This window comes from Anser cygnoides, chromosome 6 (genome assembly GCF_040182565.1).
Source record: "Anser cygnoides isolate HZ-2024a breed goose chromosome 6, Taihu_goose_T2T_genome, whole genome shotgun sequence".
In the NCBI taxonomy this organism is placed as follows: Eukaryota; Metazoa; Chordata; class Aves; order Anseriformes; family Anatidae; genus Anser; species Anser cygnoides.
This window is the reverse complement of record NC_089878.1, coordinates 14,738,128-14,754,319: the sequence shown is the minus strand read 5'-3', so window position 1 is coordinate 14,754,319 and position 16,192 is coordinate 14,738,128. Positions and strand designations below refer to the sequence as shown.

Below are 16,192 nucleotides of genomic sequence, written 5' to 3'. Positions count from 1 at the left end.
GCTCTTTAGGAGGCACAGCCTTAAGAGCCTGAACAAATCCCCCCAGATGTCCCTGGAGACAAAGCAGCCCAATTTGATCAATACAGCGGCGTTATTAACACTGCGATACCTTGCACGTGGCCAGTCGTATGTTCCAGGCTCTGCCGAGCGTGGGGGAAGGGGTGCAAACTCCTGCAGCAGCTCACAGGGGAGCCGTGTCTCTCCATATCCTCAGGCTGCACAAAGAATCTCTTCCCCGTTCCCGTGCAAGCTGCTTTTTTGGGAGAGCTCTGCTTCATTAGTATTGATCACGCTCAGGTGGAAACCCATAAATATCATGTGCATTATGTGCTGTTTTTTTTTTGAAGAGATTTTGCTTCTAATTGCTTTAGGATCTCTGCCTTCAGGTTTTCTTTCTGCAGCCATGAAGCCCCTTCCTTTTGTGGGCTGGGGACAGGCACATAAATGCAGGCAGCTAACAATAATGTGACTGCAGAAGGTGGGACTTTACGAATAGCAAATCTTGTAAAAATATTACGAGGATTAGGGGTTGAGCTAAGTGCATTTGGATTCACATAGAAGGGATGGTAGTAAAAGGGTGTATATATATATATATATATATTGCTACTGCTGCCAAGCCCCGGTCAGAGCCGTGGCCCTTCTGTTTGGCTCCTCGCAAACGGAGTTTACAGACAATCCCGCCGAGTAGCTCAGGAATTGGCAGGAGAATGGAAGGGGAAGAAAAACAGTCCTAGCTAATCATCTGCTTAACCACGGCCAGCGCATGTGAGGCTCTTGTCAAAGCCGGGCCCTGTGCCTGCCGCACGAGGAGCCTGCGGTCTGCCCTGCACCGCCCCAGGTGATGCATGGAGGACCAGCAAATGGCCTTTAAAGCCAGGAGAAAGGCCTTCTTGCCCGCAGAAAGAAGGTTTCATCTACTGCTGGAAAGAAAAACCACCCCAGAACTGCTGCATCTGCACCAGACGTCTTTCTCCGGCACTCAGCTTGGACGTAGAATAAAAAAAAAAAAAAAGAAAAGGAGGTAGGGGAATGACAGACTCACTCCCCCTCCATAGGGGAGAAATCCTTCCACGATTCCCCTCTGCCACCTCTCCAACACAAAAGCACGAAGACCAAAGCCAAATCCTACAGAAGGAAGGTGAAATGCTGAGCCTGAGCACCCCGCACTGTCTCCACACTGTGTTTACCAAGCTCCTCTCACCAGAGAAGTGCGGTGCTGCTCCAGAGCTGCTGGCACCGAGTTCTCTCAGAAAGGGGTGCTGTAAAAGTGTCTAGACAGACTAAAATTAAAAAGAACAAATTATATGACACTGCCCACTGTCTGCAAACCAGGGCCAGATTCTCAGAGGGAGGAGTAAATCGCTAGTGCTGTAATCGTAGCTAGTGGAGTTATCTGCATTTACACTAAGCGAGGATCTGGCCCAGAAAAATACTCCTGTCAAATCTGCAGCCAAAAATTCCTCTGCTAGACCACATTCCACCAGTTAAACTGCCAGGGAAGACAATTGCAAAAAGAATTTAATTAAAATGGAGATCAGGGAACGGGTATCCTTTCCAGGCTCCGCTCTCGGCTCCCTCTCTGTGACAACTGGGCGCTGGGGTGTCCCAGATTCCCAGCCCGTAAAACGGGCACGCTACAGCTCCCTGCTCTCCATGGGCAGCGGCTGTGAAGCATCCTGTCTGTCCAAAGCTCGGCCATCACATCAGACGTCTGAATGCTCTAAAACGCTGGGTGTTGGATGAAAGTATATGTATTTTGCTCTGCTGAAACAGCTCTGTCACTGCTCTTGGAAAATCTGAGCCTCAAAAAGGCAACTTTGCAAGACTTGCAAGACTGCAGGTGTCAGGTCTGTGACTCACCAGGGTACAGCTAGGGGATTTTGCTGCCCCAGACTACACAAATCCACTGGCACAGTGGTTAAAGGAGAAAGTCCTTCCTCACTGTTGCTCCCTAGTATTGAAATACAGGTACGCACAAGGAGTACCGCTTTACCAACGTTTTCTTATTCATATTTTATCTCTGAACTTAGACTTTTGTATTGATTAGTGCCTGGATGGAGAACAGATTTTCTGCATATCCCTGTGTTTTCAGCTCCACCAGGAAGCTATTAAATTGAAGAATACACCCACAATGTGGACCACTGAGTGCAATCACGCCATCAAGTCATAAGGATGATCCTACGTGGTACCTCATTGTAGCAGGTCCTTCCTTCATTTTTACTCCCTAATTTTTGGTAAAACATTTAGCTTTTTACATGCCGGTCTGCGAGAACATCTGCAACAGCACATTGTACAGGACACATTTCTTTATAGTCCTTGTGCTCCACACAAACATGCCTAAAAGATGCTCACAGCAGGACCTGTGCACTGTTTGCTACCGCATCTGTGCTTGAGAAAGCTGCTAATTCCCACACACGACTAGAGACCCAGTTTTGTACACCTGGTATGTGCACTTCTGGAAAGAAAAAAAATGGTTACTACCCCACAGGATGATTTTATTTCTTTGGCCAGCCTAGCAGCAGCATTGATTATGATGTTACTTTGTATTGCCTGAAGCTCTTCAAAGACAATCTCTCTTAAAGGCTTGCTGAATGTAGAGGAAAAGACTACAGTTTTTGTGAACAGTTTTCACAGAGGCACAACCCAGCATAAACCAGCACAGCTCTGCTGCCCTCAACCAGCTGTGCAGCTCATTACTATTTAGAGAGGCCCCACTATTTTGTTACAACCCCAGCAGACACCGCATGGGGCAAGCAGCTTTCCTCCTGCGCAGGAAGGAAAGGGGACGACGCATCTTCCGAAACACCAGGAGACTATTCCTTTGCAAGCCTCCTCTTGCAAGCAGCCCAAGCCACCTCAAAGGAGCGGCGATGGTTAAAGGCAGCAAAGCAGACACGCAGAGCAGGAGGGTGCAGCGTGCAGGCTGACCAACCAAGCTCACACCGAGTCCTGCAGTTCACAGCAGGGAACGCCTGCCCCCAGCTCAGGCAGGCTCCTCTGCCTTACGCTAGCGGCTTCCTCAAATCCTCCTGCAAGGCAGCGGGGCCAGGACGTACCGGTCCTGCCTCTCTTGGGCCTGGTCCAGAACCCGCTTGGATCCCGGGGAATTATTTCCATCGCTTCCAGCAGCCTTGGGACGACGCCGAGCTGCCTGCCCATCACTGACTCAGCAACACGGCCACAGGGCGAGGTGGAAACGGTGCCGGTGCTGTTCCAGGCTCCCGTGTTGCAGGCTTCGGGGCGGTGCAGCGAGCCCGGGGAAATGCTGGAATGGTTCTTAGTGGTAAACAGAGCCCAGAAACACATCCACGGCTTCTCAGGGCTAGCCCACGTCAACGGCCAGCAGGATTTATGCTCCCGATGGTGCCTTCCATGCTCCCCGCGCACCGACGCCGCCATCCTTCCTCTGCTGTGGCATCTGCACAAGGGTGCTGAAGGGAAGGACAGAGGTGTGCTGGGCGGGCACGGAAATTCAAGGCACTGTTTCAAATGAGCTGTGATGAAGAAAAACTTTGGTCTTCAACAGTCAGCAGCACATGGATGCTGTTTTCTGAACAAAGGACAGCAACTCACAGCAACACTACTCTTCCCGTCACTACTATCACCATGCAATTTTCAGCCCCGTGGCTGTATTTGTTTTTAGACTCCTCAAATGCTGAGGTTTTCCACTACCTGCTGTCAACAGCCAGCTGATTCTGAATCAGCTACCATCACATCAAATCACCAGCGCTGTTTTGACTTCATCCCACTTAAGTTCTGATCTGTTTCCTTAAGCAAACAAACAAAAACTTGGCCTCATTTTTTTGTTTCCGTTTACTTTGATGGATCACAGTCCCCAGTATAAAAACATGCTTAATAAAAACAAATCAGAAAACTAAGGAAACTGATAAAAAGCTTTCATTGTGAAGAAAAGCAGGGAAAAGGGCTTAAGGAGTAAATGCTAAAGTTTTTTTGTCATGCCAGCAGAGAGAGGCAGTATATAAAGAAATTCACACAGGGGCAGAAAATAAATCCTTGAGACTGAATTCGAAGAAAGACAAATTAATGCATTTATGGAAAAAATAGCAACACAGCATGCACACTAAATACAAAGCAGAGATCCAGTCAGGCTGAAAAGAGACCTTGAGCAGATAAAACACAGAGAAGACCACTGTGGTTTTGGGGATACATTCTTAGCATCTGATATATAGGAAAACTGGAGGGAACACGAAGATGGAAAGTATGACAAAATTGAAAGGGACATGCACATTTGTTCCTATTTATCATGTCTGCTCCACAGTCAGTATTATAATCTCCAGTCAATGAGCAGGGGTCTCGTTTCACAGTTAGATACAAATCCTTGAAAGAGTTAATAAAGATGGGAAAAAGCATCACATTATGCAGCTATGAATTGGATAAACTCAAACAAAGCAATGGAGGTCCTCATAAAGAAAAGAGAGAATACAGGAGTGTGAGGAATTAGATTCAGGTAAGAAAAAAAAAAAAAAAGCTTTCAGATATTCTTCCCCTTAAAGAGGTTTTAGCACATGTTTTCAAGGCTTCCAGGTCCTCGTGCTAGGTGGATTTCCAATGAGAGCAGAAGGCTCCACTGAGGCATACAGTAAGAAATGGCACCTGAGCAAAAGAATTTGATGATCTAACAGCATTTTTTTTTCTGTGCTAATTTCTGAATTAGCAATTTCTGAATTAGCAGAACTGCTAATTAGCAATTCAGAAATTCAGACATTAGCACTGGACCAGATCCGCTTATATGCACAGTTTATTGTTGCTGGATGAAGGCAGTAGCTGAAAATGCCTTTTCATCATGTGCACCCTGCTCTCAAACCTCATTTGCCTTCAAAATTAGCCAGTCGCATCCCCCTGCTGAACAGAGGCCCTCCTGCGACCCTTCTCAACCTCGGAGGCCAAGCTGCAGTCAGACTCCGGCCCCAGAGGCTGTCCATGACACGACACAAGATGACACAGCTTTGCTTCAGATTCCAGCCAGCCGGGAGGAAGCCGCCAGCTCCACAAACCCGGCCTCTCCTCCGACCTGGCACAGTGCACATGCATGATGGGTTCTGGAAACGGGCGCACACGGGGCCTTCCTTCAGCCCAGACTCACGTGTACAAGAAGGCCTTGAAGTGGATTTACTTACAGAAGCTGATTTTAAGGTCAAAAAGACCATTCTGCTCATTTATCTGACCCCTGGAAGAAACTGCCCATGGAATTGCACAAAAGGCTCCTCCAGACGCTCATTTACACCCACTTTCAGGTTGGTTTCCACTGCTGAATATGAGAGCCTGAGGGTAAATTGGAGCAGGGTCCTTCTGTCTTCCCATGCACTGAGACTGCTCGGAGACCTCTCTCATCTGTCTGCGTTTCGCAGGCGGGTGGGTATCCACGGTTCTGGGGGAAGCAGTGCCCACACTACCTTGCAGCGTTGCACAGAGCACGTTTGGAGCTTAGAAACATCTCTTCCCTTCCCACCCCCACGTTTTCTTCATTTGAAAAACCAAAGCAAACAAACCATGCTACATCCTTTGTTTTATAGGGAGCCACTCAAGACCTCCCACTCTTTCATGGAAAGAAAATTTATTTCCGGTAGAGTTTCCATTATTTATTAGCTGAAGGTGGGGGGAGAAACGGCATTTATACAATGCCTCAGGCCATGCTCACTACAAAACAGAACTCAGCCGATATGGTCAGAGCACGACTTAGCAGCCTATTGCGCAACATTTTAAAAAACGCACCCTCTCGTTACAGCACTTGAGACCATCTCCTCCCCTGACACCATTGGAAGCACATTTATGAGAGCCATAGAGCAGCAATATTGTTTTAATCAAATCATTAAAATGGGTGTGCTGTTTTTTGCCCACATCCTGGTATTTATTCCACATCCTGACAATATTTGGGATTTGTATAGACCATTCTCCTCTAAGGTGTCAAGTGACTTTGTAGACACTGGGCCAGCGTAAATCCGCATATCACCACTGTGACTTTGGCAGATCTGCATCAGTCTGCATCAGCCCAGGATCTGACTCACCGACTGATCTGCACTTCCCCGTGTGATGGGGATGCTATTCTTCCCTTTTACAGAGAGAAAAACCAGTTCAGAAATGGATATCAAAGGTTTCCTTGATCTTTTCCACTTAAACATAAAGAAATGGAAAGCAAAAAGAAACTCCCATTTTATCATAGTAGTACATCTGACGAGAGTCACAGATTGCTCAAACCAAGGCCTTGCAGCTGATCTAGCTCCCACTACATGGAGATAATCCATGTAAGACAGTCCCAGTGAAGAGGAGTCTTCAACCTAGGGTAACCACTCAGTGTCCTGTTGAACAGGCACTCAACTCTTGGACGATCAGGTTTTCCTACGATATGTAGGTGGAAACCACCCTAGGCTGTGCTTGTACTACACCAGGTGACATCCACTTACTCTAAAATTCTCAGACTTGCAACAGAAGCACCTTACAATCCCTTTCACCGGGTCATGCCAGCACTTTACAATCTACAGCAATCTACTTCATCTCTCAAGATAGCAGAGACCTCTGACACTCTAAGTGCCTCCTTCCTCTGGTCTGACCAGACAGAAACACCCCTTCCTCCCAATATTTGACTGCAACCCCCCTGCTTTCATGTGTTTCTTAAAGCCACAACACTCAGAGGCTTCTGGTTACATCAAGAGCACCTTTCTCAACACCAAAAGCAAGCTTCTGTTTTCCTTGATTGTGCAGGAAAGCCTACAAACACGCTATTATACTATCCCAAAAGATCACAAACCAAAACCAAATAAAAACAACATGCACCTTGCCTGATGTACAGCAACTCTCAGATGTTCACAACTATTTGGAGGTGCTGGCACAGTTTATGAACAGCTGGGGGAGGGCTGTCTGTGGCTGGGAGAGCATCTCAGATGGAGACGGAAAAGAGCTATTCTGCTCAAACTGGTTGTAATCTCTGTCAGTCAGTCCAGTGCCCTTGTTTCTCCCTTATTATTTTGAAATGCAGACAAATTTAAAAATAAAAGCTAGAGACACTGAAGTTCCTCCCCATCTGATCTAGTCACTCACTAATGAGGGAGGTTTCTTTTCACTGGCACAGATTTTCCATTGAGCAGCAAATGCAGCCTCTCCACTGTCCACGTGTCGGAAACAAAGCCACTTCTGGCCTGATGCTTTCCATATGAAACACCAGGTCCCATCTTTCTTCTCCCTTCTCCCTTCCTCCCTTTCATACTTTATTACTCACACAGCAGCTGTAGTAGCTTGCAGATGAGTGGAATGTTTCCTTCAGAGCAGCATAAATTTTCCAGACTGACATGGGAAGCCAAAAGAAAAGAAAAAAACAAAAACACAACACCCAAACCAGGATTATGAAGGATTATTTTCACTAGTTCAAAGCAGGCAGCGAGCTCTGTGGAGTTGTCACCCTTTAAAGCACTGTGCAGCCACAGGTAAAGATGAAAGCCCCTGAGCCACCCACCCCACCCTGCACCCTGGGACACGAGGCACCTCAGAGCCAGACGTGGGCCAGAGGTGCCAAGGCAGGGCGAGCACAGACTCCTCACCAAGACGATGGCACGGCACCTCGCCAGCAGTGTTTGTGAGCGGTCCCGGACAAGTGGAGCTGAGGAGGGAGAAAAGCGACCAGCAGCTGTGAGGAGCCGATGGAGGCACGTGAATGCACTGCTCTTATGCATCTCATGCACCTGCACGCCTTGCCAGACTTGCGTGGGGAGGGAGAGCAGCCCCTGGGTTACGGACCAGAAGTGGTCAGATACTGCTTACGGCACCATGAGGTGTTGTGGCTGCAGTGCTCACAAGTCACGGGCTGCAACGAGTCTAGGTATCTTTTACTAGCCAAACTGATACTAGCTGGGGAAAATGAATCAAGCTTTAGGGACGCAGGACAACAAAGGCAAAGGTGCCAGTCAAACCAAGTCTCTCACACCAGAAACAAGGCCCGGCCCTGAGGGAAGCCTCTAGAAAACAGACCTGGTTGAAACATTTCTACTAAACAATCTCCAGTCAAAAAAAAAAATCATTTTTGTTTAATCTAAAGTGTTTTATTGGAATGTATTGATTTTGGAAGCACCACACAATCAACTAAAGTTTCACACACCCAAGATGTAATCTAGAAGGACAGACCTGAAATCAAGCAGGAAAGTGATCCAAACCTGGGTCTCTCACAGCACACCTAGGAGCTGCGATGTGGCCAATGTCCATTTTGAGTATAAAAAGCAGGCAGACAGGAGCAGCTCTCTCCTCTTCTACTCTTCCACCTACCGAACACTTTCACTGTGGCCTTTGCTCACTGGAACCTTTGTTTTCCATCCAGCCCTGGTGGAGAATAACGGCAGGCAATTAAAGGCAGGCCCCTACTTCATCCCCAGCAGCACAAAGCGACTCGGCACGATGCCGGTTCCCCTCCTGGGCTGGAGTCAAGACAAGTCAGCAAGGGGTACAAATCGCAAACGTTTGCAAACCCAAGAGCTCTCCTTATGCTTGAAAACGAAGTTTGCCCACTGAAAAATCGGGATTAAAACCAAATGCCTAGCAGCATAGTAGCCTATTAGTAGTGAAAGCATTTTTCAAATCTAATTTACTTGTCATGCCGCATGCCTTTTCCTCACCACACAGTCCAAACAGTTGCTCTCACTTCGCTTTATTTCAGATGCACGGGAAGAATGCTGCAGTGCAAGAGCTGCACAGACAGCAGGTGGGCAAGATGATCCTGTCCAAAAAATGCAAACCCTGTTTATGCCTTGTTTTGTTTCTTTTAATTATATAGATGGAGATAATTCCACTGATTGCAGTTTCTGTCAGAACATGTTGATTTACAAACCTTCATCACAGTCAAACGTCAACCCTATGCCACGTCCCTTTAAAACTGACCTTGGGAGGCTGCAGATTTAAGGGCAGGATTTGTAAATCAGGACACTAATTGGAACCTCGCAGAAAAGCCTCTCACAAGCCGGTGTCCTTCTCCTTTGTGTGCCCCCCCGTCAATCACATTGTCTCCCAAGCTCACCTCTGTCACCGGCTATTTCTCTACCCCTTGCCGAGCAGGAGCTGTTGACACCCCCCGTATGATTTAAGCCCTGGCTTTGCACGCAGGTCCACAGCACTGGGAAATAACCAACAGGATTAGGACGTGTCAGACACGGTCTATAAGCCCCGTGTTCAAAACCATTATGACACTTAAATGCGTATGTCTGCAGGACCTTCAGCAAGCATTAATACGCCATTTATGCTTAAGTGACTCAGACTCTTTAGTGTACGTTGTAAAGTATACCACATGCATCTTAATGGTTCTCTAAACAACAACACGTGTGAGGAATGCACAGTTGCACTGAGCGGAATCGCTCTGAATTGGAAAGGATCCTTCATGTGTGAGAACAAAGAGAGAGAGGGTACCTGCTTGAAAACAATTAAGAGCATCAGAGCACTCTGCCAACACAGTAAAAACCATTAAAAATAAATAAATCCTGGACTTCCTGACCGAGTTTTCTACACCCTGTTTGACCCGTTTTCTGTAAACTCAGAGCTGGGGTCAAAGTTGTGCTACACACAGGCTGTCTCAAAGGCAAGGCAGACCTCAGGAAGGGGTTCAAGCTCACCTTTTGGCTCTTTATTTTCATTATTTCACAGAGCCAACCCCGCACTCGTGGAGGGCACCCAGGGTGGGAGCCGTCCTGCGCTTTCAGGGCCTGCCCGCATGGCCCAGGCCTGAGGCACTGCCTGTCCCCCTGCCCTAGGTCCCGAGCCCCGACACCGATCCTCACAGCACCAGCAGGTGAAAGGAAGAGCTACCGGCCGATCTCGTGACTGAAGAGCCGAGAAGGAAAGGCTTGGAAAGGTCCTGATGCAATCCAAGCTGTCTCACTGCCCTGGAGCACAAAGGCCGAGGCGATTTCCTCTCAGCAGGGAACAGAGACGTGGCCCCTGCTGCGCCAGGCAGCCCCAGCGTGAGCGGACACGCAGCCGTCCTCACCAGCTGCTGCCAGGCCAGGGGTGCAAACACAGCCCGGCTGGCACAGGGACGAGCGGGCTCCTTCTGACATGCGCACACCTCTCCGTACTCCAGCCAGCTCTCCAGCTTATACAATAGCAGCGCTTTCTTAATGCTGCAGGAATCAAGTAACTGCTGGAAAGCCCATCTTTTTTGTTTTTAAGAATAAAGGACAACAAGACAACCCTTCAGTGGCTTGGAAACAAGAAAGGTAGAAAGGACAGAAAAGCCTTAACAAAGGCCTGTGACTTTAAAAACCATCTCAGTGTTTTGGGAACAAGGCACGCGATTTTTGAACTCAAAGTGGCAACGCTGGGAAGGAGACACAGCCGAGAGAGTACCAAACTCTGACACTCAAACACATGTACTGCCTATCGAGATTGAAGTCAAGAGAAGAAAACTGGGATGGTCTCAAATACACCAGCATCAAGCTGGGGAATCTACCTTTGTACGATCTAGGCTCCAAACCTGTTCTCTACCCAGCAACATTTAGGAGGGAGGGAGGCTCTTTCCCTGGCAGGTTTGCTTTGTTTGTTCGCTGCAGAATCAGCTGAACCCGGCAGTACAAGTGAATCCAGACTCGTCTGGACCATGTCACAAGCAGTCACGCACAGTACAAAGAAGACCTGTGGGGAGGGGGAATCAGAGATGGGCTATCCCTGCGACTTGAACCTGAAAGAAACCACAGAAATGGCCACTCACAGCTCATGAGCGATGCCAGGAGTTTGGAAGTAGTGGGGTGTTGTAGATGAATACGTATGAGAATGGGCAGGAGGCACCTGAGAGTCGAGAAACAGAGAGGAAAATAAGAGGGACTTAGCACCACTCTTGAAAGCACTTTATTAACTCTCCAGAATTCAGCTTTACCATCAAATAGGAAAACTCCCACCAATTACAATACCCACAAATGATTTTTTATGACATTTTGAGTGTGATGATCAATATCCTCCAGTGTTTTTTCCCCTCTGAAGGATGTGACGAACTTGGTGTGAGGTATACTATTACACTTCACATACTGAATGCCAGTGTTGCTCAGCCGGTGAGCAAAACCCCTTTGTTTTATAAGAACAATTGCAATCACGGTTGTGCATGTGCAGCTACAGAGTCAAACAGCTTCCTTCTTGCTTCCCTATAACGTGTCCCAGTGCAGAATGGAGACGATGCTTCTCAGTGGAAAGTCATTTGGCAAGGCCTCAAAAACATGACATTATCCAGAAAAAAATATATTGTTCCCCCACCCGGGAAAGCTTAAGTGTGAAATTACTGCATTGTACTGAAGACCTTCTGCCATTTCCACGTGGAAGTATCGCATTGCAGACTTGCTATATATCACAATTTTTATGTAACCTACTGAAGTCTATTCACTGCCTATTTAATAGGATATAAAGACATGGGTGTGTTGGGGGGTGTGAAGGTTAAAACATCCCAAACAAATAAAAGAAGGCATTTTCTAGTTAATACCCACATTATGATTGTGCATTGCTGAAAACTATGTACCCTATTTCAAAAGCACCTGCCACACACAAAAATCACACACAAAATCAGCTGTTTAACATTTGCAACATGGATTTCAGGGCTCCACACTTTCATAACACCAAGAACTAATCATTTATAACAGATTCTGCAATTAAGGAATCACAAAACAATACAGGCAGCAGTTTCCAGTTTGACTTTCTCTTTCCCCATCTCCTTCTAGAGTGTGCAAAGAGCTTGCTTTCAGCACATGGAGCAAGTAGAGTGCCTGCATGGGTAAATGGACTGGTGCTCAGAGTCTGAAATACACTGCATTACACATGTGGCTGTTCTTGGAAGTCAACCATTTCTGCAAGTTATTCTCAAGAGGCATGATGTACTATAAGCACTTAAGAAATGTGTTACACTGTGACTGGAACCAAGATGAAATAGCAATATTAAAAGAGATGGTTTAGTTTACGTAGTGGCCAACTATGCCATTAAACTAGAACAATGGAGACGATGGGCAGGCAGGAATGTTCTCCAGTGTGATTTATGCCTCTCCAGTAGCAGTGGAAATTTTTCCTATAGGCCTGAAAATGTCTCCCAAAGAGAAGTCAGCACTGAGATGTAAGGGTTCTACCAGATCAGTCACCCTGGGATACTCTGCTCTCACACTGCACAGGGATCTCAAAGCCCTTGGCCAGGATGGGTCATTTCAGCCACCCAGCCCCACAAAGACCATGCCTCTGTATTGCTGTTCTCAGTCATTTCAAAAGAGGGTAAAATGAGGCCTGAAGACCTGATTAAAAATACACAAAGGTTCTACCACAGAGTCAAGGGCAAAACAAAGGTTTCCTTGATCCTGTGCTTTACAGGAAATGCACATCTCCCTTAGAAGGATCATGGCTTGCTGCAGCTGAGAGCAACTGAGTCAGCCAAGGCAAGAGGAAATGTTATCAGGCAATGGTTATCAAGCAAATGATACAAGGCTATTGCCACCAATGAGGACTGTTCTGCCCTGTGACACGTGTGGGAAAGGCTGGCTGCCTTTTAGTGTAAGCCAGAGCGTGACACTTAAACCCTGCTGATTTTATACTTCTGCTGAATCAGCTGCACACACAGCGGCCCTGTGCATCTACCTCCTCCTGGTGCTGCTGTGCTCTGGCAACACAGGGATCGCTGTGCTAGAGGCTGCCCTGTGGCCCCCACAGAAAATGAGGAGAGCCCCCAGATGCCTCCTGGTCACACCTCTGAGCACACACAGAGCCCTCCAAGGGCACGGGGTAGCAGGGGCGGTTTGAAGTGTCGCACCTAGAAGGGACAAATCTGACTACAGAAGATGCCCGCTGCTGTTGATCTTTTGATGACCCCTCACACGATGCCGTGAGGGCCCAGCACGAGGAACAGGCTGAAGCCCCGAGCCCAGCCCCTGCCAGCTCTCGCCCCAGCTCCTCTGTGGCACGCTGACAGTGGGACCACGTGCAGCTGCACGGGCTGCACTCCCTGCAGCCACCTCCCCCAAAACCAGCCCTCGGCAGAGCCACCAGGCACCTCCCAGCCTCATGCTGATCTACCTGCAGCCCACTCCCAGTCCCGGGGACACCCTGTCAGACACCTACCCCTGAGCAACGCACGTGGGACCGCAGCTCCTCACGCTGCACGGCCGCAGCCACACAGGGGCTGGGATTTCCCCTGGGCAGGTTATAAATCGCCGAGCAAGCTCACGGAGAGCAGTGGGGACGGCAAGCAGTCCACGTGGTTCACAGCACGGCGAGGACGGAGCGCCAGGCAGAAGCAGACAGATACTGAGACACCAGCCAGCTGGCGTACAGCAAGCGCCGGATTTTTCAATGCCCAGCCCACCCCTTTTTTTAATCTCTCATAGTGCCATGGCTGCGCGAGGCTGCTGGAAAAGACCAAACAAAGTTCTCTCCCTCCCGATGAAGCTGTGCTGTGGACTACTCATCAGATCCTGACCTCTCCACTCCAAGAAGAAACCCCCCGACCTCCAGAGCGCTTCACCTGAAGGAGGACACTCAGAGCTGACATAGCAAAGCTAAGCTTTTGTTGCCTGAAAACCAAGCCCACCAACACGTGCTTTAAAAATAACATGAAATGCATCATGGATTCAGTTCCAGCTTCCACTCCAGGTATTGCCACTTTTACTACGTAAACTACGTCCAGGATGGAGTGAGAGGTCTTTTGTTCGTATTTTTCTCCTGAAAAGGAAACCTACAGAAGAGATGACAATCTCTTCCTCCCCCAAATCCACTTGTGTTACACGTATTGCTGGGCTGCTCTCATCCAACTCCAGTGCTGATTGGTAAAAGCGTAAATGCCAAACTTGCTCACATTTCTCTTGTAGTAGGAAGGAAAAAGGGAGAGAGGATCAGCTGACCGCACGCAAGCATTTAGCAACCTGCCTGTGCTGTCAGTGCCCTCTGTGAGTGATGGCTGTTTCCCAATCGGAAACATGAGCAACTGCCCCAGCTGGGTAGTCCTCGGCCAGCAGCTACAAAAGCGTGGTCCTGACTCAGGAAAAGAGGAAGACAGACAGGCCTGTGGCAACACGCTCACCCCAAGGCACTCTACAATTTTCAGCAGGGCAATTGCATCATTTATGGTACCACAAGAGCCCCCAAACCTAGCAGCAGCAATTGGCACGAGCCAGCCTCTCCCCATCAAGGACGGACAGCCTGCTATCACAAAGAACCTGCGCTCACAGCCGGACAAGGAAGCCTGCTCTTGACCCACACAACTAATTCCCCCATTTCAGAGACTCTGAAGCACTCTCTGGGGGACACTGCTTGGCTGCTGCCAGGAGCACTGCTCTGGAGCCTCCAAGGAGCTCAGGTGTTTTCATGGGAGCGGACGCAAGACCCCTTCAAGCACCTTCACCCCGAATTAAAGCTGCTGCTTCCCTACCCCAGTGCTTCCCCCAGGGGTTGGCAACTGCCCTGCCAGCTGTCTTCCCGAGGGTCTTGCCCACACCCTGACAGCTCTGAGGGATACCTTCGGGTATACACACATGCACACGTGTGTGCCCTGTGTCCCCAAGTTGCTACGGTTTGCCTGAAGTGAACAAATCCCTAATACTGGGCTACGTTTGCGAGCAGTTCGGCAGACTGAAATCGGGGTCTCTGTGTCAGTGGGTCTGCCAAGCCCGCGTGCCAGCACGCTCTGTGCAGCCACTTCGGCTGCTCCCACTACTCATCCACCGGGTCGGCTCCCTGCTGTCTGCAAGGAGGGTCCGGGCAGCAACAGGGGAGAAAATCAAACTGCAAATACAGGATGCATTATGAAACATCGGGCACTGGTTGGAAGATCTGAGGGGAAATAAGGGAAAACGTAATAATTTATTTCCAACTTTTCCTTTCCAAACATATGTGGAGAGTCAGTGGGGTTTAACCGGGAGAGTATTAAGTTTAAATTCTGTGTCAGTAAGAGGGGGCTCGGGTAGGTACGTTGCACGGTATAAACCAAGCTGCTGCTCTTCCACACATAAAAGAAGGCAGCAGGAGACAGAGTATCACACACAGTACTGCCTAGAGCATGCTGGCTATGTCAACAGATTATCTCGCTTTGGACTGCCTGGGCTGTTACTAATATGCAACTGATCCAACAACAGCGATGCTACGAAATTATTTTCCTTAATGAAATTATATCAACCTCTTCAGTTTAATTAGCAGTTAAAATTATAAAAGGAAAGCAGATGTGACCACCATGGATGTGCGAGCTGAATATTAATAACAAAAAGCATCCCCACCCCCCTCGGAGGAGAAAGCAAAGTTGGATCGGTTATTTCGCAAATGAAATCCCAAACGTGCTCACACCGCGGCTGTCAGTAAACCTCTCACAGGTGTGCGTGCACACACAAGGCTGGAGCCAAAACAATTTTACCAGGGCGAACCTTTAAAGACCCAGCCACAGTCCAGCGGATGACAAAGCTACAGCCCCCGCCGAGCGACCGTCTGCTTTTCTGCCCCGGCAAGGAGCATTAAATGAATGTCCCAAGCTGTCACTTACTGGAGAACTAGCGCACATTGCCCCTGCGCTAGCCAAGACTCCCGTGAGTGCCTGCAAGACGCAGCCCAGCGGCTCCTCGTTCCCGAAGTGACAGTGCCGTGGGGCCGGGCAGCGCGCTCGCGCCACATGTCATTCCAGCCACACTCCTGTTCTTACCAGCCAGCACGTTTTGTTTTTCTTTTAAAGAGGCGCCAGTTTACAGATCCCCTCTGCCAGAAAACCACACCAGCAACCAGCGCTGCCTCTGCGGCCGGGAGGGAGCGCGTCGCTTCCCTCGGCATCCCAGCAGAGAGCTGTTGGTGGGTCTGGGCATTTGGGCACACGGTTTGTTTGTACGGCTCCTTTCTGTCACCTACTCTGCTCCCGGGTGTTATTCGTTCACCGACCGTCATTTTAACGCGTTGGCAGTACTTGATTTCCCCCTTCAGAAGTCCCCCAGCCCTGCCTGCGCGTCAACCCTACGGAGCCTCCGAGCACGCGGGCTGACGGGCACCAGCCTGAGGCGGCATTGTCTGACGGTACAGCCAGCGTGCGCTTCTCCCCACCTTCCAGAAAAAGGGAAAACGTGAAAAATAATAAAAAAAAATCATTCGCCCCCTGGTCGGAGGATTCAGCCTAAAGCCCTCGCTGGCGCTCCCGCACACCTGGCCACCTCTGCCCGGTTTCTGGTGACAGAAACACCTGAACACAAGACGATCTCCGCCGGTTGTCAGC

General features: G+C 48.9%; 1 protein-coding gene across 4 annotated transcripts in view; it reads right to left on the bottom strand.

The window, feature by feature from the left end:
• KLF7 (KLF transcription factor 7) overlaps window positions 1-16,192 on the bottom strand; it is a 62,859-nt gene that overhangs the window by 46,126 nt on the left and 541 nt on the right. The window lies entirely within an intron of this gene.